This window comes from Trematomus bernacchii, unplaced genomic scaffold (assembly GCF_902827165.1).
Source record: "Trematomus bernacchii unplaced genomic scaffold, fTreBer1.1, whole genome shotgun sequence".
NCBI lineage: Eukaryota > Metazoa > Chordata > Actinopteri > Perciformes > Nototheniidae > Trematomus > Trematomus bernacchii.
Window position 1 is genome coordinate 3,957,996 of NW_022987409.1, and position 8,847 is coordinate 3,966,842.

Genomic DNA, 8,847 nt, shown 5'->3' on the forward strand with positions numbered 1-8,847 from the left:
TTAATCTCCCATGGGAAATGACTAAGATCTGTCATTATCTTGGAGCCTCAAAATGAGACTTCCTGCACCCAGAATAGCACAGGCCCCTCCTGCCTTGATTGCGACACATTCTCCATCTAACCACTGTGTCCAAGATCAGCTCCATTCAGAACAATCTGAGGAGGGATGCAGTCTGTAGGCTTACACGCCATCGCATCAGTGTTACTAGATCTCAAGCAGATACCATTTTAAAAGACGATGTATTACTCCTGAAACTTATGTTCTGTTAATGGTGTGTGCTCATATTACTCACCAGGCCAAATGTACAGTCCCTGTCTCTGTTTTGATGTTGAACTGGGCAAAAATAAATGACATAAATAAATAAATAAAACAAGTGTATCAGAAATGGTTGAAATACTGTGTACATATTTGAACTTTTGGTTTCTAATTTATAAAAGATAAGCTTTAGCTCTTGGAGTACTTATTTTATTTTTCCTTTCATGCGTAGCTTTGTGTTTTTATTTTCTATTTCTGTAAAGTGTGTAAATATATCTTTATGATAATAAGTAATATTAAAATCTTATTTTAAGAAAAAAACCTGTGTCCTTGTCTTTCTTGATGGATAATGAAAATGAAGTATGAGTGTACATAAAAACTGTAAAGCTTCTTAGGCATATTGGTGCTTTGTGCTAAATGCTAATAACTATGCTAACCAACTGATGTTTAGCAGCTAATGTCTACTGTCCTAGTTTAGCAGGGTAGCATAAACATATTAAACTAATATCGGGCGAATTAGCACTGAACACAAAATATGTTGAACTGTTGATGCAGTAGATGGAGCGTTACTGTAAAACAAGGGTACACACCCATCCAATTATTTTAAAGAAACACTCAAAACTACAAATGTAAACCTCGTGATGACGCTAGAGCAAATGTCAGGGCAAAACTAAAGTCTGTGTGTTTTTTCCATTGTTAAAGGTGGGGTAGGTAATTCACTTCAGAAACACTTTTTGTTATATTCCATGGAATGCTCTTAACATCCCGATAGCAATGAATACATGAAATGCTTTGACAATAAATACATAAAAACATTTCATCTGTGGAAGCCGTGGCGCTGTAAAAAGCACGACCAATCATCTTAGCCGGCCCGGCCAAAAACAACTGGATGGCCTACCTGCCTGTCAGCCTTCCATCTGTGCACAAACTTATCTCGTGCCCTCATTGGTCATGTGCGCGTTCGTGTGTGTTGGAGGAGGGGCTCTGTAAGGAAGTGGCAGATTTTCTCCGGTTGTGTACTTTCAAATTCTAGCGCCCTCAAGCTGGTTTCTCCATTCTTACTTCATAGAAGTCCTGATTGTTGTTGAGACATTTCACAATCATTCTAAATGTTAACCCACTGATCTTAATTGTCTAACCATCATGAAAATCATCTGTACAAAATTCCACGCCAATCACTGAAATAGTTGAGATATTTCAGTCTAGACAAAATGGTAGACTGATCGACCAACCATCAAACAGACCACCTTACCGCTGTAGCCACAAATATTACATTCATTCATTTTTAAGATACTAAACAGAAGACGAAAGTTAAATGAACAGTATACATTTTATAATAGAGCAAAAAGTTGACATTCAGTGAAATGGCACATGGCAGAAACATTAATATAGTGAAGGACATCAACAAGCCCACTCACACTTCTTTTTCAACTCAAATGGGTTGCTCTGTTTAGGAACAAAATAATTAGTCATTGCTCAACAGGTTTGCTCAGCCTCTAAACATGGACTCACTTTTTATTTATTCTACTTTAAGCAAGTTCACTTGTTTGTGTATGTTACCTTTGTGTAGCTGAACCTGGCCTGTAACAACACATGTGTACCAGACTGCCATGGCCATTAACCTTTAACTTCATATGAACCATGTGTAGAAATTCATCCGCTGGAGTATGCCCAAGCTTTTGTAAATGTAAATCAACTCCTCATCCATTAAGGAACACTTCACCAGTGACAGGTAGCCTTTCCAGAGCTTATAGTGCATACTAAGCACAGTGCACATTAATGCGGTGCAGCTGCTGAGCATGCATGGAGACTATGGATATGTCTAGATGCACTGATATTCAGTGGGCCACATTATTCATGTCATATCTACATACAATGGAGGCTCCTTCAGTCTTCACTGCTGGATAATCAGAATATTATTCAGCTGAGGTAAGCTCATTGTATCCACATTTATACTGTATGTGAGTGTTTTTTTGGGGCACTTCTGTTTTTACTTTTGAATACCTGTTTTAAAACTGTAATATTCTAAAAAATATATATATTACGCTGGCTCAGCGTGGTCAAAAATGTGTTCTCGGCTAAATGGATTATGGAAAGACCTTTTAGGAATGCATTCTGTAATAGCTAACCTTTCATAAATAATCAGCTACTTTCAAATTCTGAATTATTCCCATTTGCCATTATCTCCGGACGGCATAACAATAACAAACAAACAATTGAAACCTGCAGAAGTGAAACAAATTCCTGGATACCTCTCACCATTTTCTCTCATAGATGGGTACGATGGTCAAGCTCAAAGGTTCAACTCCGCATTATCGAACCATATCAATATTGACGCATTTGATTCAAAGAAATGTAATCTCAAATGTTTGTTCATATCATCTAGTCCTGACGTGCATGATAAATATATACCTAAAGCAAAAATAGAAATGATATGTTTCATAACATCGCACTCACTCATGCTATTTTTTAAATTACATTGTTTATCTAGAAAGAGAGTCTCAGTGCGGCAATGTGTTGAAATGTACTGGGCCTTGCCTGGGAGCCACTCTTCCTCCTCGAGCCCCACTGGGACCACTCAGGGATGTGTCTGGTTAACGCACTGAGCTGACATGTCATGATAGACAAGAGGTGAACCCCTGAGCCCCAGCAGCCCACAAAAGACGCCCAAGGTTATATCATCAAGCCTGGGTCAGCTGTATAATTGGGCTGGGGGTCAGCACGAGGATATGGAGCGTGACAATGAGGCTATAGAGTTACAGTTTGTAGCCGAGCAGCAAGGGCCGGCGGTGGGGCATAACTGCGAGGCCAGACGTCCCTTCAAAGAGTTCAAGGTCCATCTGCGAGAGTGGCTCCAGCTCTGTACACTGTCACTGTAGGAATGTGTGTCACTGCCTGCCAGCCACCAGTACACCGCGGAGAGGTGGGGGTGGGGGAAGGAGATGGTGTGTATATTGGATTTGTTGTGAGAAAAAAATAAAACATTCATGATAATGAGTGTCAGACTCTCTCTCGGTTCTTTTAATTATTGACAACATCCCTTTAGCAAGAAGGTTTATAGATCGGAAGTACAGTACTGTATGAGGTGCTTTTTTGCCTTTGGTACTTCAATGTATATATGTTTATACTAAAGAAACAGACCATAGTGGTAACATCTGGAACGCTCTTGGCACAGATCCGCAGAATCAACTCTGCCACATCATAAAAACCTTTACTGCACTTGGCTGTCCCACAATACCACCAACAAAGCCCACCGATTCGCTGACAAAACCACAACGATGGATATAACCCAGCTCATGCTGTCACTCAACCACCTGGACTCCACACACTCACATTATACAGACAGCAAATGGAGCACACATGTAACAAGCAGGTGCTGCCAAAGATTGGATTACTCTTTCTCTATGTTCTATCCAAGTTATTCTGTAGTTACAAAATAACAAGTAGATCATTCAAAGGGTGTGTGTTTGGGACTTGGGACTTTGCAGTTCACCAGGGTGGTCCACTTATTTATTATTTTTATCATTGCTTTCAAGAGTGGAAGCATATTTAGTGGCAACTGCTAAAATGAAGTCTGCAATGGTATCAAACTCTATCAGTAAATAGATTATTTAACAGTTATTAGCTGCTGAACTAACATTAGGTCAGCTAAAATTATAGTTTCACTGACAGGACAAGCTTATGCCCAACCCTCCAGAAAACCTGTTTAGATGAATAAGATACTGAAATGATCTATCTAGCTTCATCATACTGGGCTGCAAATGTGTTTAATCATCTAACCCTTGATTATTGACTGACAGAGTTATCACTTTCAACACTTTTTCAACAATAAAAAGAATATGTATTTTTTAAATATCAAAATGGCATATAGTAGGCGTATCTCTTTATCAAAAATCCTAAAACAAAAATGTTACCTGCCCTTGATTTAATGGTGGTCCATTGGGTGCAGAGATGCTTCAGGGAGAGGACATTTTATGTGTTGGTGCAGTCTGACTTGGTCCCTATGCACTGTGTATGTGAGCGAGAGAATTCTTGCATCTGCTTCTGAAGTGGACACAAAACAACTCCTGACTGCAAACAGCGCCTGGAGCCAGGTAAAAGGCAGCAACATCAGTCTGTGTAATGCTCCTCAGCTGTGTTAACACCAGCAGCTCTGCAGTGGCCACGGATCACTGGAGTGGTCATAAAAACACAGCTAGCACAAACACAGAACTAGGGGGCAGCCGGTAGAGGAAATGCAAAGCTGGGATAGGGTTGACAATGACATATAGAAACAGAACTACCAGCTGCATGATTCGCCAAGAGTTTCCCCTCTACTGTACATGTGTTTGGGATTTACTGTTCGTTCTAACTTCCCCCGCTCTTTTAAAAACAGCAATTAGAAAACATGACAATGGTGACTTTCTCTGAACTGGAGCCCCTTGTTCATGAGCCAAATCTTCCCTCAGGATTATTCTATACACTGTGAAGCTTAGCCACATTAGCTTTAGCTCACAGACCAGGAACAAAGCGAGTGCACCGGCTCGTAGGCTAATGTAATCTGGGTCATAACTTTCCCATCATTAGTATGTTACACAATGATGAGGGATGGATTTCAGGATATAAACTGTTAGCCCTTCCTGTGAGTTAACCTTAAGCCCTTGTTCAAGTGTCCTCTTTTGGGGACAAGAGGACACTTCCTTTCTTATTACACAGATAAATGTTGGCAACTGTCTCCCTGCCATTCTCTCTTAATCGTGGTTGAACCAGCATGAAGGTGTATTGTAGAGCTGGAATAATAAGTCAACTCATTGATTAGTTGATCACCAGAAAAAATAAACATCAACTATTTGGATAGTCAACTAATTGTTGACAAAATGCTATTATCAGCCTCTTAAACGTGGAGATGTCCTGCTTTTTTCTGTTTAATATCAAATTAAACTGAATATTTTGGATAGACAAAACAAGACATTTTAAGACATTACCTTTGACATTGAGAATTTGAAAGTTTTCACTTTTACCATTGTCCAATCAATTACTTATAAAAGTAGTTAGCCAATGAAATCACAAATTCTTTAGTTGCAGTCCTAGTGTGTTGTTCATGTAGATGTAAACACTAAGTGAAAAGTTACGGCCATAAATGAGGTGGTAAACAAGGAACCTTCAGGGAATTTATGTGACATAGTAAAGCCATTGTGTTGCGCTGTCATGTTTTAAAGAGCCTTAAACGTTTTATTGCGCAATGACTATTTACAGGAATGCTTTCTATTGTTTGGCTGCTTGAAACATTATGACTTCCTCATGCCTTCCTACACAATATATTTTTTAACACGACAGGATTTTAACAGCTTGAAACTAAAATCGAAGGAATCCAGTTGTCCTTGAAGTTTTCTGCGATAGCCTTATCTGTAACCACGCTACATACACATGTAACCATAGCGTGTTCAGACAGAGCCAGAAAGTGAGTACGCAGATCTTACGGGTGTCACCAAAACGACTTTTATCAGCTGTGCGCATGGCAAAGATTATCTGATAACACATCCTGGACTTTACAGAGAATGTTGTTGATGAGATCAATTCAAGGTCACGTCAGTCAAGCCCACTTCTTTTCTCCCCCTAACCCAAAGCATTTAAAGAAACAATTTGTGTGCTGATCAGGGGATCCGTGCGGTGTTATTATCTTGTTAGGGCCAGTTAAGAGGCCGTGTCTCCGAGGGCTGAGCCGACCTGTCAGGGAGGCGTCACTTTGCTCTGTGGGCTGCCAGGCCACCACAAAGGCGTTAACGGTCCAAACCTCTTTGCCACATGGAGATTAAAAGAGGCGAACACACACAAAAAGACAGAGAAAAACATCACCTCACTAGCCTCAAGGTATTTCCCTGATCTGTTAAGAGGCTGAATGTTTTTGTCTCAGCCTGCTTAGAGAATCCATGAGGCTATTATTCAATGTAGCAATGTTTCAATGTTTGTATAATTATTTAGCGGTCAAAGAAAGACACTGCTGAACATTTTTCTATGCAGCAGGCTGTTACACAACCTATATGTATGTTCAAATGTAGCTATAGGTAGGTAGGGAAGTTACTGTATAACTTATAATAATGGGCTGCACTACAGAAGTTATTTCTGAAAATGTACACCTCCCCCGGGGGCAAGTCACTTCTTAATAACTGAGAACACTAAGGAGTCAGATTAATATTAATTAAATAATAATAATATGCCTGTTTGTGCTGTTACTTTTATAGGACAATGAGCACAGTGTGATTTCATGCAACATTTACTGGAGATCAGAATTGATGCCGTTAAAAAAACGTTGCTTCTAAAATACTGTTGAAGTGTTGACTTTCAGGTATTAACTGTTTATGGCTAATTAAAAAACATCATTGTAATCTACAGGGATGACCATCTCATGACACAGCCATCCAACATAAAGAAACATGGCACCACAAAGCAATCAATAAATGAATGTTGAATTATTAATAATGAAACATACAAGCATGTGTTAGCTGCACAGCATTCTTCATCTCAATACAACTATTTTACTGGAAACATTTGTGATTTTGACTAAGTGATCATAAAAGCAAATAGAAGCAATGTTTTATTATTACATTCAATCTCACTTGCCTGGAATTTGGCAAGAACCTTTTTTTCTTAAAACAACTGAAACAACAATGATTTAGAAAACTGTGGTCATGTTTTTACTGGATTTTGGTTCCACATCCACTTCCAGGGAAAAACATAACTGATTGCATTGAGAGCTGGTACTGAGCCATTCAAAGGGATGGCAAAGATGTCGTGACACACACTGACCTATAATTGCCAACAGCAGAGTGCTGAGGGCCAGTGATTGGCGGGCTTTTAGGGCCCTGTGGCCTTAGAGGATGAGAGCCATCATGCAATTGCACAGGATCAGCAAATCACTGTCAGATGCCCACTGGCTGGACCACTCCAAACCTATTTTCCCATCAGCATCAGAGGGTTTACAGAAAACAATAAAAGGAAAATGGTGCCAATAAAACAGAAATAATCCTCAAGCCATGTTAAAACAAAGTAGTGCTAAAGTCAAAAGAAAGTAGTGTGTTACGTGAGAGAAGGAAAGAATATATTTTTATCTTGCACAATAATTCACTCTTCAAAATGACAGTCTCGAGTGCATTGAAAAGTACTGTAACAATGCAAGAAAAGTAATAGCTAGGGCTAAAGACATGTTGGCTCACAGGTTCCACTCATTCAATAACAAATAAAAAGACTATGTTTGTACAAGTCTAAAAAATACATTAGTGTTGAGATAGAGACATCAGCTAGCAGGGAAGCATTTGGGTGATGTCCAGGCATTTCTAAATCTGCCAACTCAGATTAGGTGAACTCCATTTAGGCCATAATAGCAGATTTCCTTAAATCACTGCCAAAACTCTACAGTTTAACAAGCTTTTGAAGATGTTCTAGAAAACTGTTCCTATTAGCCCGTCAGGCAGTTTTTGATGTCTTAATGCAGGTCAGCTCCCAGCCCTGCAGCTGCACAGAGAAAGACAGGCCGGGGAAAGGCAGGGGGTTTGTGGAATAAACCCAGAATCAGCAGTTCTCCTTCTGCCTCCTTTCTTATCTGCTCACACAGCCAGTTGAGAAGCACACAGACCGACACTGCAGACACAGCCAAGCTTTCCTGGCATCTCTCCCCCCACTACGGAGAGATGAGTTTGTCCTCCCAACTACACCTCTGCGTGAAGCCCTACACACATCAAGCAGCAGCAGCAGCAGCCACAAGCACATTTAATTGGCCAGCTGTCTGAGTGGTCAGAGGCAGAGCTACTAATGTCTTCAGACAGAAGTTTTTCGACACTCTCTCAAGCCATATAGAAGCACACAAGAGTGCAAGCCTGAGCCATATGCAAATGTCAGAGAATTGTCCTTGCCCTTTCATCCCCACTGGAGCAAATCTGCACTTTCCCATTTCTCCTTCATGATGTTAATTGATTAAAAATTCAACATATGGTAATACAAAGCAAGTGAGAAAGGCTCTGCTTGCAGGCAATAGATGCAGTTAAGTCCCGACAGTATATCAAAGTGATGTCTTATCAACTAATTATCTCCTCTGAAATGTTTATCAAACACAGACCCTAAAGACTTTTCTCTCAGAGTAAATCTCTGTGTGTGCACTGTTATGTGAATCGTGTGTGTCTGTAGGTGACATCTCTGGCTAACATTGCGTGTAAGACTAGTAAACACAGACATCAGCAATATACAAAGCACACTGACCGTGGATGCCACAGGGAGACACAGCGTAGATGAGTCAGGAGGGCCGAAGGGTGGAGGAGATGATCAAGGGCCAGCAGATTAATGCTGAAAAGAGCACACGCTGCTTTTATATGAGATGCACTTACAATTTATGATGATGGTTGAATGCACTTCATGTAAGCTGTTAAATACGGATAATGTAATTTAATTATGTCAAGTAATGCTTATACTGTACCTCTGTCTTATACAACCCCCACCCCCCAACAAAAGGGTGGGCAGTCCCTCATCGTGTAACAACTACATGTTTGAGACAGTTAGGTCATTCTTCTTTTTTTTTTAAATCCCTAAAAAACTAAATTTGATGACACTACATACATTTAA